Genomic DNA, 14761 nt, shown 5'->3' on the forward strand with positions numbered 1-14761 from the left:
TTCTCTTTTAGGAAGAAGGGGGTTTAAATCTCCACGAGTGCTCTTTGCATTCTCCAGTCTTCCCCTTTGGGGAAAGAGAGATCTAAATTCTAGTAAGAGAGTATTTGCCTCAGTTTACAGGTTCTTCTCTTTCCTTCACTCTACAATTATTGAGCATGTCTCCAATTATTCTGTTCATAAGAACATTTTCTACATAAATAGCAATAATAGTAAGAACAGTAATTCACATTTAATTAGCACCCTCAGGTTTAGAAACTGCTTCCCTCAAAACAACCCTCTGAGGCCAGTAGTGCAAGCATTATTATGCCCATTTTCCTAATGGGAAGCCTTTGTTGAACCAGTTCAATTCTCCACTGTTCTTTTTTATAATTTTTAGTTTCTCATCACGTTAGCTTATGATCTATCTTGCCCTACCAAGCCCCAGTCTTGTATTACTCCTATCAGGTGCTCTTTAAGTATCTATAACTGCCATTTAAGTATTTCTCAAGGAGTTTGTTCTGGAAAATCCCATCACCAGCAAAGGTTCTTAAGCTATAGCCACAGTGCAAACTGAATAGGTCAGAGGGAGGCTGTAAGACCACTAGGACTGGTGTCTCCTACTAACGTAGTCAATAAACTTGAGGCCTGCATATCCATCTTTCTTATCTTCCTCATTTTCCCCTTTTTCTGCTAACAGTGTTTAGTTCTTAAGTCTAGTGTCTCTCCTTATACCACTCTGGACTGAAAAAATGACTCAGTTTTATTGTTTTCTTGGAATTGTTTCCCAGTTTTCTGTCTCCCTTCTAATTTGGGATGCATTGCTTCTGTTTGTACAAAAAACTTTTTCATTTAATGTAATTAAAATCATCCATTTTGCATTTCATAATATTCTCTGTCTCTTGTTTGGGCATAAACTCTTCTCCTTTCCAAAGATCTGAGAGGTAAACTATTCCTCCCCTATGGTATCACCTTTTATGTCAAAATCATGTATGTAGGGAGGTTTTTTGACTTTACATTTCCATAGATGTTAGCCATGCCTTCACCCTCTTTTCAAGAGACAGGGACTAAGGGACTAAGTTATTCACTCCCTCAAAGCAGCAGGAGGCCTCTGAGGCCAGAAACATGAGGAAAAACAAAAAACCCTTTTTCACCCTCATCAGGAAACAATTATTTTTCTATTGCTTAATCAAATTACAGGAACCAAAATGCAACCCAATGAGTATAATCCTACAGGTGAAAAATAATAAATAAATAAATAAATAAATAAAAGTTCAAGAAAATATTTCTTATATTTTATGTTATATTTTAGGATTTTTTTTAATAAAATAGAGGATTTCCAATCATTCCTAATGTAAAGATTCAGAGCAATATAAAAACTTTGAAGAGGAAACAGAAATTTTAAAACACATTAAAAGGTAACCATAAGCAAATGATCATAAGGGGTTAAGTAAATATAAACTGTTTATATTCTAATATGAGGAAATGATACATGTCACATCATCAGGGCTCATAGAGGGAGACTAACTGCAAAGAAGTTCTGGGAGTCATTTTCTTGTGCCTTGATATTAAAAGAAGAATAGAAAAGGGAAAGCAATAGGAATACAGGGGTCCAGGAGAAGGAGAGGAAGCAAGTGAAAAATTATTTCACATCGAAGAAACAACTTTGAAAAGCTTAAGAACTCCAACCAACTATGATTCCAGAGGAACACCAGTGAAACATGTTACCCACCTTCTGACAGAGAGGGAACAGGTTCAAAATATAGAATGAGACATACATTTTTGAAAATGGATAATGCAGGAATTTGTTTAACTTGATAAATATTTGTAATAAGGATTTCATTTTTCTTTTCTTTTCCAAAAGGGTAGAGGAAGTGGGAGTGCAAGAAAGAAAATAAATGTTTCTTAATTGAAAAGTAAACATAGCTTTTGAAGCTACCAAAAAAGAGAGGTGAAAAGTAACATTTGACTAAGCACAAGCTTGAGAGAAGGGAAAGCCTAAGCATTATCTCTTGAACAACAAATCAATTCTGTTGCTTCATTCTTCCTTTTATTAAACCCATTTCTTTTTATTTCTTTGGTAGTGCTAAAGACTCATAGAAACTAAAAGACTCTACATCTTCTTTTTTGAAAATTCTTTCTCCTTATCTAACCTAATCTGTAAGTGCAGGGGAAACTTATATGCCCCACTCCCCATTACTGATCAATATAGGAGCATTGACCTGATTTTCCATCCTGTGTGTGCTCTCCTTTGCCAACCTAGTGGCACCCTGATCCCAACGACCTCTACTATGTACCAGGCACTATACTAGGACCTAAGGATTCAAGAACAAAGAATAAATCAATCCCTACTTACAAAGAATTTACATTCTAATGTGATCTTGCATTATAATATCCAATATTTCTAGAGAATTGATACAGATATAGAAGAATGAATAGTATCACAGCATAGATAAACACTAAAAGGATATATATAAATATATATATGGGTTTTCAAAATAAGAAACGCTGGCAATCATTATGTATGAAAGGATGTTCCAAATCACTAATAATACAATTAATGCAAATTAAAATTCTGAGATTGGATCTCATACTTATTAGATTAGAAAAACATGACAAAAGATAAAAATAGTAAATATAGGGGGAAGGCTGTGAGAATACAGAGACAATAATGTATCATTCATGGAACTGTGATTTGGTCCACTCATTCTCCAAAACATTTTAAAAACATCACTAAATTGTAAATACATTTTGATTCAATACTAACCAGACATATACCACTAAAAAGGTCTTCTTTAAAAAGGCAAGATCTCATGTGTAGAAAAATACTCATATTCACTTTTCTTGTAATAGCAGAGCTGGAAGGAAAATGAGTTTCCATCAATTGTGAAATGGTTGAACGAACTGTGTTTATTATTGTAATAGAATATTATTATACCAAAAAAATGGTGAATATGAAAAACTCAGAGAAACTTGAGAGGACTTATATCAACTGATGCAGAGCAAAGGAATCAAAAAGTGTCCTAAATGATATCAGAGAAGTTTGGATCAAAAACCAGACACACCAACTCTCCTGGCTTCCCATCAAACATTATCAATCATCCAAGGCTCTTGAGGGGTGAAGTTTGTAAAACTAGAGTGTGGATATGAAGTGAACACAATAATATAGAAGAAAACTTCAGAAGCTTGGTAATGAAGCCTATCTCCAGTCTTTCAGGAAATAGATAATGGTTTGTAAGTGTGAAAAGAGGCACTCATTTTCAGAAATCAATGTGTTGATTTGCTTTGTTTGGTTATAATTATTTATCACAAGAGAGTGTCCTATTGGGGAGGAAAAAGGAGAGTAATTGGTAAGTAACAGTGCTTATTAAAAGGGCAACAATAAAATATTTTTATTATTTATTTTTTTTTTTAGTGAGGCAATTGGGGTTAAGTGACTTGCCCAGGGTCACACAGGTAGTAAGTGTTAAGTGTCTGAGGCCGGATTTGAACTCAGGTACTCCTGACTCCAGGGCCGGTGCTCTATCCACTGTGCCACCTAGCTGCCCCAATAAAATATTTTTTAAAAAGCAACAATAGAGATTACATTCTTCGACCTCCTACTAAATGCAGAAATCCATTCTATGATATTTCTGGCAGATTCAAACTCGATTTACATATTCATATTCCTATCATGGTCAATATCTCTCCCAAAGTCCACACGTTCTAGAGTTTGGAACAGATATCTCTTGGTTCTTCCTATGCCTTCTGCTGCCTATTCTTAGGTTCTTGATTCTGAGACTCTTCTCACAGAAAATCTTACAAGAAACCCTGATTTCCTGGGAAGCCACTGATAGCAACTATGCTGGTTTTGACCCTATACGTCCAGGAATTTCCAAATTCATAGGATGCTCTTCCTTAACCTAGAGAGAAAAGTTAGATGAAACCCCAAAGAGAAGAAGCCCTTAATCAGACCCTGTCCTGCTCCTTTCCCTCACCCCCCTCCTGAACCTCATTTGAGGAAGTAGCCACACCAGCAGGTGTGTTCATTTTGACCCCATCTCAGCCCATGACACCCTGAAAAACTCTTCCATCTCCAACACAGAGACCCTCTCATTCTGGAAACATGTCCAACCCTGAGGCTTTCCCTCCAATTGGTGGAGGAAGGATCTCAAAACCTGGCTCTGCTACTTATTACTTGTAGAACCACAAGCAAACCAGTTAATCTCTCTAGACCTATTTCCTCATCAATATATTGTTATGGTTGACCTAAACTATTTCTAAGGTTCATTTTACCCCTAAATTCTATGGTCTGCACACGACTAAGTCATTCTGGGATATACCTCCTGTTGTGGGGACCAATTTTTAATTGGGGAGTGTTAGCTAAGTGGCTCGCCACAATATTGGGACAAGGAAGGAGACCAGCAGAACAGGATTTATTTTAACAAGAACAAACTTAAAAAAAAAAAAAAACAAACACAAACAGGATCAGTAGGATCAAGGGGAAAAGGAAATTATACAAACTGAAAAAATAACACCGCCCAGGAATCAGCTGAGAATACACAGCAGAACTCCTGTCACCTTCCAGCATCCAGCTAGAATGCCCAATTCTCCTCTCCCAATCCCAGAAAAACCCCACACAGCCCCAGCCAATGGGATGGCCGCTCTGACAGTCACATGACTGCCCTCACTAGGCTTCTAATCATTATAATTTTGCCAGGCCCATGTAGGCGTTGGCGAGTGGTGATGACGTGAAGTGCCAGCGCTATGGCAACGGCTACAACCAGTGGGAGGAGCACCATGCAGTTTGCGGAGCCCCAGGCCAGTGCGCGCCGAGGCATAAAAACCTCAAATAAGAATTAATTCTTTACACTGTACTATAACACTAATTCTAATAGATAACATTTCTATAATAATTTAAGATTTGTCAAACACTTTACATATACTATGTCATTTAATCCTCACACTGGCCCTGTATACTAGAGGCTTTTTATTATCCCCATTGCACAGATAAGGAAACTGAGACTCAGAAAGGTTAACTGAGTGATTCAGCATCTCACAGCTGATAAGTGTTAGAAGCAGGATTTGAACCTAGAACTTTATCCAGTTCTTTGTCCTGACCAAATAGAGGAGGCACAGGGGTTTTTTTTAGGAGGTTATCAGAGAGGAGATATTCTGTGAAGCCATGGAATAGTCTTTGATATGATTGGCTCAGATAACAGAAACAGCAGGACTACTCAGTCCCTCTATCTGCCCCCCCCCCCCCCCCCCCCCCCCCCCCCGCCCCACAGCTGCACCCTTTTCTAAGCCCTCAATGTCTCAGCAGATATGCTGCTTCCTTGGCAAGGCCCAACCTTGGGCTTAGCCCCAGGCTAATAGAGCAGGCTCACCTTTTCCTATTCTTCTAGCCCAGTAGGGTTCTGATCACCCCAAAGGTAATCCTAGCTACAAAGCAACTCAGTAGCCATAGCCTCATCTTGGCCCCACTCGAGGCTTAATTCAGAGACACTTTCTTATATAATTCTGTCCCTTCCCAGGAGCATCCCTAACTTTAGGAAAGGTCAGTGACACAGCCTGCCTGGTCTCTGGTCAATTTTGACTATCTCTACTAAATCTATTCCATGAAAACTACCCATAAAGCAAAAATCTGTATTACAAAAATGCCATTTCCATTCATTTTGAATAAGAAAAATTGTGGAATATTCCTGGACACCTCATCACCCTTTTCCATTCAAATAAACCCAGATAATAATTATTTAAAACCTCTAAATTACTATTTGCCAATTACAATTACTGAAAAAGAAAAAGGATCAGATGCATTGATTGAATTAGGAAGAGGAAGGAACATAGATAGATCAGGTCAAGGACAGGCTTGCCTATTTTCCTTTTCATCTTACTCTAAGTAAAATAATCTTGCAGAGATCACAGGCTAAATTTCTAAATCTACAAGCACCGAGGGAGGACACCTAAAAGAGAAAACTCTTTGAAGAGGTAGGAGGAGATCCAGAAAATTGTAAAGGTTTATATTACTTAATATTTCATCTCATCCTCTAGGTTGGAACTCAGGAACAAGGGGTGAAGCTGCTTTTGAAACCAAACACAAAACCACCATCCTTGTGAAGAAAACAACTCAGGTCTTCACAGGCTTGATTGCTCCCTAGTGGCCAGCAGGCATATGGCAACCTGTTAAAAGGATGCTAGCCTGTTCCCATAGTCCCCATAGTAGCAGTTTACAGTTTGAGAAAAGTGCCATCAAGTGGCTTTCTCAGCTATTGACATCAGAAAAGGCTGAAGAATGGTTGATGGGATGTTTGTTGTCCAGAAGAAATTTTGAGTACTGTGGATAATGAGGTTGATCCACACATTGCCAGAGTTAGCTCAGAGTTTGGGAAGCTCCAAAGGAAAGTGTGGGAGAGAACAGATATTGGACTGACTGGAGACTGAAGGTTCACAGAGCAGTTGTGCTGACCTCATTGTGGTGTGCCTGTGAAACCTGGACAGTATACCATCACCATGCCAGGAAACTGAATTGCTTCCATTTGAATTGTCTTAACAAGGTTCTGATATCACTTGGTAGGATAAGATAGCAGACACTGAGGTCCTCTCTCAAACTAAACTGGCAAGCATTCAGACTCTACTGCAGAGAGCACAACTCTGATGGGCTGGGGATGCTGTTCAAATGCCAAATGTACCCTTGACTAAAAGACTATTTTATGGACAACTAACAGAAGGCAAGTGCTCACAAGGTGGTCAGAAGAAGTGTTATAAGGACACTCTCAAGGTCTCTCTTAAGAACTTTGGAAATGATTGCCTGACATGGGAGACACTGGCACAGGACTCTCATCAGAGAAGGTGTTGTGCTCTATGATCAAAGCAGAATTGAAGTAGCTCAAAAGAAATATGAGATGTCCAAGTTTAGAGAATCCAACCTAAATATTCACATGGATTATTTGTGCCCCACCTGTGGTAAAGCATCCCAAGCTTATATTGATCTGAGCAGCCACAGTTGGAAACATTGGTACTTGACTAAAATAATGATATCATTGTGATCTTCTTTGAGAACAATGACAACCAACCATCTATTACACTAAATTAATTCGTATCCCTTGAAAGGATTTTACCCAGGCAACAACAGCAAAAGTAAGCCAGTACTACAAGTAAATATTACACATGAACATGTATCTCACTTGCATATGTGATACTATACCTAGTAAACCTGACTGAGACAACCCAATTCACCACTCTTCCCTGGTTCAACAAGTCTGTTACTTGTTACAGACATAATCTACACATACATTTATACATGTGCACATGTATATATGTACATATACATATATGTATGGGTACATATGAGTATGTTTGTGTGTGTGTACACCTTTTCAAATAAATCAATGGGGCACATTCTCCAGGAGTTAATATTCTCTTTAGCTTGTATTCCTAAAGTCACCCTGCCCCTGGATTTCCTTTACTCTTACCTTAAACACACACACACACACACACACACACACACAATCTATTCCATGAAAACTACCCATAAAACAAAAATCTGTATTGCAAAAATGCTATTTCCATTAAGTTTTTAACTTTAAAATTTTATTTTTCCCCAATTATGTGTAAAAACAATTTTAACATTCATTTAGAAAATTTTTGAGTTTTAAATTTTCTTCTTCCCTCCCTTCTTTCTCATTGAGAAGACAAGCAATTTTATGTAGCTTATATATGTGCAGTAATTCAAAACATTATTTCCATGTTAGGCTTGTTGCAAAAGAAAACACAGACAAAGAGTAACCCAAGAAAAATAAAGAAAAGAGAAAGTATGCTATGATCTGCAGACTCCACCAGTTCTTTCTCTGGAAATGCAAAAGCATAAGTCCTTCAGAAATGTCTTAGATCATTGTATTGCTAAGAATAGCTAAGTCATTCATATTTGAACATCAGATATATGACTGTTACTGTATAAAATATTCTTCTGCTCATTTCACTTTGCATCAGTCCATGTAAGTCCTTCCATATTTTTCAGAGAGCATTACACCAGTCATTTCTCATGGCAAAATATTATTCCATCACAATCATATATCACAACTTGTTCATCAATTCTCTAACTAATGGATATTCTCTAACTTCCAATTCTTTGCCACCACTAAAAAAAGCTGCTATAAATATTTTTGTACATTGGGATGATTAAAAAGATCATGAGACATAATTTCAGGATAATTTAATCATTTTATTAATAAGGCCAGCACATTATTAATCAAAGGATGGTCATTTGGTTATCTCTAAGACCAAAGACAATCATGGAAGCAGACTCAGTTTATATATCCTTCAAAACAGTAGGTAGTCCATCAAACAGCAATCAAATCTAATTGGTTAAAGTGATTGAAGGTGTACTATATTAAAATAAAGGGCTGAGTATCTCCTGAATAGGGAAAATCTCTAAACCAGACTGCCCATAGCTTTAGGCTATCAATTCAAAGAATGTGTAGCCCTTTCATTGAGGGTCTATTAATTTTAATGAGAAAAATTATGGAACATTCTGGAATACCTCATCACCCTTTTCTATTCAGATATGCCCCCCAAAAATAACAATTAAAAAACCCATAAGTTACTGTTTGTTAATTACACTTAAAGTGAGAAAAGACAAGATGCATGTAGAGTTAGGAAGGGGAAGGAAGGAAAATAGATCGAATTGCTGCAGAGGGTGAAAGGATACAATACAAGGAAGGGAATGGGGAGGGAAATGAAGAGCAACTCAATTCATGAACTTCCACAAGATGATCAAGTTTTTTTAAAAAATTAACAAATAATAAGGCCAGCATGTCCTTCCTGGTATCCTGGAGACTGGACATTTGAAAACTCAGTTGATGCATCTTCTCTCTACAAGGTGTATTGTGTTCCTCCAAGGATGTGTGTCCTGGCTTGCTATAATTTGCCTATAAGGGCAAAAAGTTAAAGAGGGGTATAAATGTCTATGTTCTATTAAAGTAAAAATCCAAAGAGTGAGTGTCTGTCCACAGTGAGGAGTGGGCTACTACATTGGAAAGGAGATAAGTTGGGTGAGTTTCTGCTTCCTATAGGAAACCCAGAATCTGCACCAGCACCAAAGTCCCAAATGGTGGTGGTGACAAGAGGACGGGTAATAAATAAAGATCACATATAACAGATCAAGCTCAGGGGCAGCTAGGTGGTGCAGTCGATAGAGCACTGACCCTGGAGCCAGGAGTACCTGAGTTCAAATTCAGCCTCAGACACTTAACACTTACTAGCTGTGTGACCCTACGCAAGTCACTTAACCCCAATTGCCTCACCAAAACAAAACAAAAAACAAAAACAAAAAACAAAAACAAAAAACAGATCAATATCAGGAAAGGATCTGGGAAGTGAAGGCCTCAAGTGAGTTCAGTGATCAAGGGAATTGAGCAAGAAGGGAAAGGTGAAAGTCCTGCTGAGGCTGAAAGGAAAAATTATTTGGACCACTTCTAGACAGAAACAGCTAAGTGGCCCATAGACTGCCAGACCTGGCTCCAGGAAGACCTTAGTTCAGACTCAGTCTCGGACACTAGCTCTGTGAGCTTGGGCATGTAATGATTGGAATGACGCCACCTGCTGGAGAGTTCCTGTAGGAAAGCTCCACCATGAGGAGAAGGCGCCCAAGGGCAAGCCATGTGGCTTTTCTTTGGAGTCAGGAAGTGACATTTGCTTGTGGGAGGAAAAAGGGGTGAGGCTGGCGCTCTCACTCTCTTTTGTGAGGACTCTGGTGGAGAGTGGAGCTAAAAATGTGCTCTCCCTTTGATAGATAGATGAATCTAGACCTTTCTCTCTCTCTTCACCAAATTCTTATTCTCCTTAATGAATGCTTAAAAGTCTAAACTCTTGCTAAAGCTTATGATTTATTGGCGACCACTCATTAGATATTTTAGACAGACTAGCTAGAATTTTAGCCCATTACAGATAAAGAAAAGCCACATGGCTTGCCCTCAGGTGCCTTCTCCTCATGGTAGAGCTTTTCTACAGTAACTCTCCAGCAGGTGGCATCATTCCAATCATTACAGGCAAATCATTTACTTAACCTCTGTTGGCCTTTGTTTCCTTCAATGTAAAATGGGGATGATAATAATAATAGCAGCGACATCACAGGATTCTTGTGGAGATTAAATGCAATATTTATAAAGTACTTTTCAAATCTTAAAGTGCTATATAAATGGGAACTGTAAACAGAGGAAGTGATACCTGGGAAGTTATTTCAGGTCAGTGAGATCCAAGACTGGATCTTTTTACACAACTGAAAGCCTGTCCTTCCCCCAGGGGTAGACTGGAATGAGCTTTAAATTGAAGAGGCCATGGTTCAATTTTCAGCATGAGTATTTAATCCTTGATATCTATAAATCTGCATTAGATTTATTGTTTTCTTAATAATTTAGGCTTAAGAAAGTGTTCATAATATAGATGAAGATTAAGAGTATATGTATTGGGGCAGCTAGATGGTGCAGTGGATAGAGCACTGGCCTTGGAGTCAGGAGTACCTGAGTTCAAATCCAGCCTCAGACACTTAGTAAGTGTTAAGTAACACTTACTAGCTATGTGACCCTGGGCAAGTCACTTAACCCCAATTGCCTCACTTAAAAAAAAAAAAGAGTATATGTATTGTTCTTTCTCTTTTGAAAAGCCTGGTTAACTATTTACCAGTGCAGCCCTGTATTCTTCTATAATCATAATTCCAGAGGACTGATGAGGAAGGAAGCTACTCACCTTCTAAGAGAAAGAGTGATGGGTAAGATAAAGAATAAAACATGCATTTTTGGACACGGCCCGTGTGGGGATTTGTTTTGCTTTACTATGCACATTTGTTACAAGAGTTCTGTTTTCCCCTCAATGGAATGGAGGTGAGTAGGGGAAAAATAAATGCTTATTAATTAAATAAATGAATGAAGAATCTGTTGTCTTGTCCACTGACCATTCTAAGTGAGTATAATAGGGAGATGATGTGACTATGAATATTAGCATATTTAGCAGACATATTTTTTTAAATTCATGAACCCAAAATATCATTACAAGGTACAAGTACAGACACATTCAATGTTTAGGACAAAACCAAAAAAAATATGATTAAGAAACTAAAAATTTAGAACCACACAATTGAGAACAGTACTGTGTGCTCTGCAATATCACATAATTTCTTATTTGATCAGGCTATCAAGAAAGACAACAGTGAATATCTGGCATTTTTAAATGACTTTGAACTAATATTTTCCTGAAAATATTAAATTGGATTTGCAATCCATTGGATAGATCCTTTACTTGCTTTGTCTAATAAATTGACATTAATTCAAAAAGAAAATTTAGTTGACATGTAAATGAATTTGAACTGCAACTATCATTCAAAAAAGAGTCATAAATTTTGGATGAAAATTAAAACTGAATTTCCATCTTACAGCAAGAGATTTTTAAAAATTCTCTCATTACTGTCCACTACATGAGTATTTTCATTTTATTCCTGTCTTAAATTCAAATTCAGAAATAAACATAATGCTAAACCAGATTTAATTCTGTTTGTCTTGGGTTGAATCAAATATCACATACCTTTGTTCAAATTTAAAAGTCCAGGAGATGGCTAGGTGGCACAGTGGATAAAGCACTGGCCCTGGATTCAGGAGTGCCTGAGTTCAAATCCGGCCTCAGACACTTGACACTTACTAGCTATGTGACCCTGGGCAAGTCACTTAACCCCCATTGCCCCGCAAAAAACAAAAAACAAACAACAACAAAAAAACCAAATTTAAAAGTGCTACAACTAAATTAAATATGTATGTGATTGTTGTTTTGTTAAACGTCTTTCAAGTTGTAACTTATTTTACAGAAGTGTTATGATATTCAAAAAAATTTATGAAATAAAGATATATAATATGAAATATAGATAATAAGTACATGAGGTTTTGATGGATTATTTTTTTAATTCTTACTGAATGTCCCACATAAAATACTTGTAATGATGTTTGTAGATATGTTATAATTTTATGTTTAGAGATTTCATAATTATGGGTAGAATAACTTTGTTATTTATAATGGATTACATAATGCAAACTTTAATTTAGAACTTTGAAGGGTAAAAGTTATCACAATTATTGTGAGCATTTAATAAATTAAGCTAAAAAAATATTATGACTATTATATAAAATTACCCTGGGGGTTCACAATACCTTTTGTTATTGTTCTTGAAATGCTTTCAAAGAACAAATAACTTTGGAAACCATTACTTTAGGCTATATAAGTGTGACATCTGGGGTGATGGTGCCTCAAACTGTGATGATGTATAGGTCACCATCAGCATTTCATAGCTTTTAGATTTTCATGGGTTTTAGAATCCTCTACTAAAATCCTATTCTAACATCTCATCAAAGCATGAAGTGGAATCTGGGTTCTTGAAGGCTACAGCAGCAAACTGTCCCATCCTATGAAATTGTTAAGGCTTTGAGTCCTGATCCTCTGACATCTGTCATGTTAGGACTAACCTATCTGGAGTTCAGAGAGGCTCATCACAGGAGGATGAATTCTTCCCCCTGCAGATACTCTCAAAAACCATCCACTGAAGTAGTTCTTACCCATTTTTATGGCACACACCCCTTTGGCAACCTGGTTAAACATATGCACCAAGTCTCTGAATATTTTTGAATAGTCAAAATAGATAGGATTCCAAAGGAAATCAATTATATTGAAATATAGCTATCAAAATGTCTAAAACCAAAACAAAAAACACAAGTTCATCAGACCCTAGGTGAAAATCTTCTGAGGGTAGAGATGCTGTGATCCCCACCAGTGGAGGGAGCAGTCACTCCATGAAAATCACATAGACTTCAAGTATGAAAGTAAGGTTGCACCCCACACTCTCAAGCCTCACTCTTAGAACTCACTGACCAAGAACAACATTTATACCCTTTCCCAAGTAAACCTAGTCTGTAGGGGAATCAATGCTCGCTAAACCCCTTAGTAGTACTGGTTAGGATCTTCGTGGGGCAGCTAGGTGGTGCAGCAGATAGAGCACTGGGCCTATAGTCAGGAAGCTCTGAATTCAAATATGACCTCAGACACTACTAGCCATGTGACTCTGGGCACATCATTTAATCCCTATTTGCCTCAGTTCCTCATCTGGAAAAAAGGGACACACTGGAGAAGGAAATTGCAAACCACACCAGTATCTTTGCCAAGAAAACTTTGTCCATGGGGTCACATAAAGTTAGTCACAACTGAACAATAAAGGATCCTCATAGAAAGAAATAGAGTTTTTTTTGTTCAGTCAGTTTTTATTTTCTTGGAGATGGGGGTAGGAGCTGGAGACAGAGGGGCATAATCCAGAGCCAGAGGGGTTTTTGTTTGTTTGTTTTTACTATGGGATGTGTTTTAATAAAAGGGACAGCTAAGTGATGTAGTGGATGGAGGGTCTGACCTGGAGTCAGGAAGACATATTTTTGAGTTTGAATCCAGCCTCAGACACTTAGCAGTTGTGTGACCCTGGGCAAGTCACTTAACTCTATTAGCTCAGTTTTCTCATCTGTAAAATGAACTGGAAAAAGGAACGACAAACCACTCCAGTATCTTTAGCAAGAAAACCCTAAATGGAGCCATGAGGAGTCAGACGTGACTGAAAAATGACTAAACTACAAAATGTTTCAGTGGATATGTCAGATTCTCCACCCCCTCCACTTCTATGGGCAGGGCCTAGAGCCCTCCCCTCTCTCCCTGATCTACTCCTCTGCCTTCAGCCAAATGGACACACTGCTTCCCCTTTCCCTTGTGTGACCACAGCCCCTCATTCAAACATCTGCCATTTCTCTTCCCCACCCTCCATTACCCAGGCTTTCCCATGGTGCCCTTGTTACTCGGTAGCTCAGCAGAGCTCAGAAGCCTGCCTTCAGCCTTGCTCAGCAAAAGGAAACCTCTCAGCCTATCTCAAGCCCCAGCTCCAACTCCAGCTCTATTCCTCTCCTAAGCCCTGGCAGAGGCTCCCAAGGGTTCAATGACCTGGCTGTGCCAGGTCTCCCATGGCACTGGCTATTAATAATTCACAGCCTCAGCATCCAGACAGGGACTAAGGTTCCTGGCAGGGCATTAGTAGGGGGTGTTGCATGGATAAGGAGCAGCAGTTCCAGCAGTTAGCCCAGCCTAGAGAGAAATAACTAGAGAAGGGATCCCAGACAAAAGGGAAGCCCTCACTCTGAACAAAGAAAACTTTCCAGCTGACATGGGAGCTGAGTCCAAAAGCATCTACTATTTATTATTCAGACTGTATCCTGGGGCAGGAGCTTGATGAGCTCTGAACAGGGGCCAGCAATCAGACTTTGCTCTGGATCAGACCGCTTTGGAAGCATTCAAAGTCTGTCCCTGAGAGCCCGGATTAATACAACACTCAATACCCCAAGAAATCAGCAACAGCAGCAGCCCAGACCTTCCCTCCAGAATTACACTGAACCCAGCCCCAAGATCAAATCCAAAGTCAGGAAGTCAGTAGGAGGAGTGGCCAAAGAAGAAAAGAATTCCATCATAACAAGTTGTTATGTGGTGGCAGGGACACTCAAGACAGAAATGCAGAAGAGAATGACTCCCAAACATCTACAAGCAAAGGCCAAGCCTTGGCCACAAACTCAACTAAAACTTTCCTGACTGCATGTGGTTGTCCCAGGAGTCTTGGGTCCCCCTTTGATTCCATCTCTCTAAGGGTCTTTTGGTTTTTTTTTTTTTTGCAGGGCAACGAGGGTTAAGTGACTTCCCCAGGTCACAAAGTTAATAAGTGTCAAGTGTCTGAGGCCAGATTTGA

The sequence above is a fragment of the Dromiciops gliroides genome, chromosome 5 (assembly GCF_019393635.1).
Source record: "Dromiciops gliroides isolate mDroGli1 chromosome 5, mDroGli1.pri, whole genome shotgun sequence".
NCBI lineage: Eukaryota > Metazoa > Chordata > Mammalia > Microbiotheria > Microbiotheriidae > Dromiciops > Dromiciops gliroides.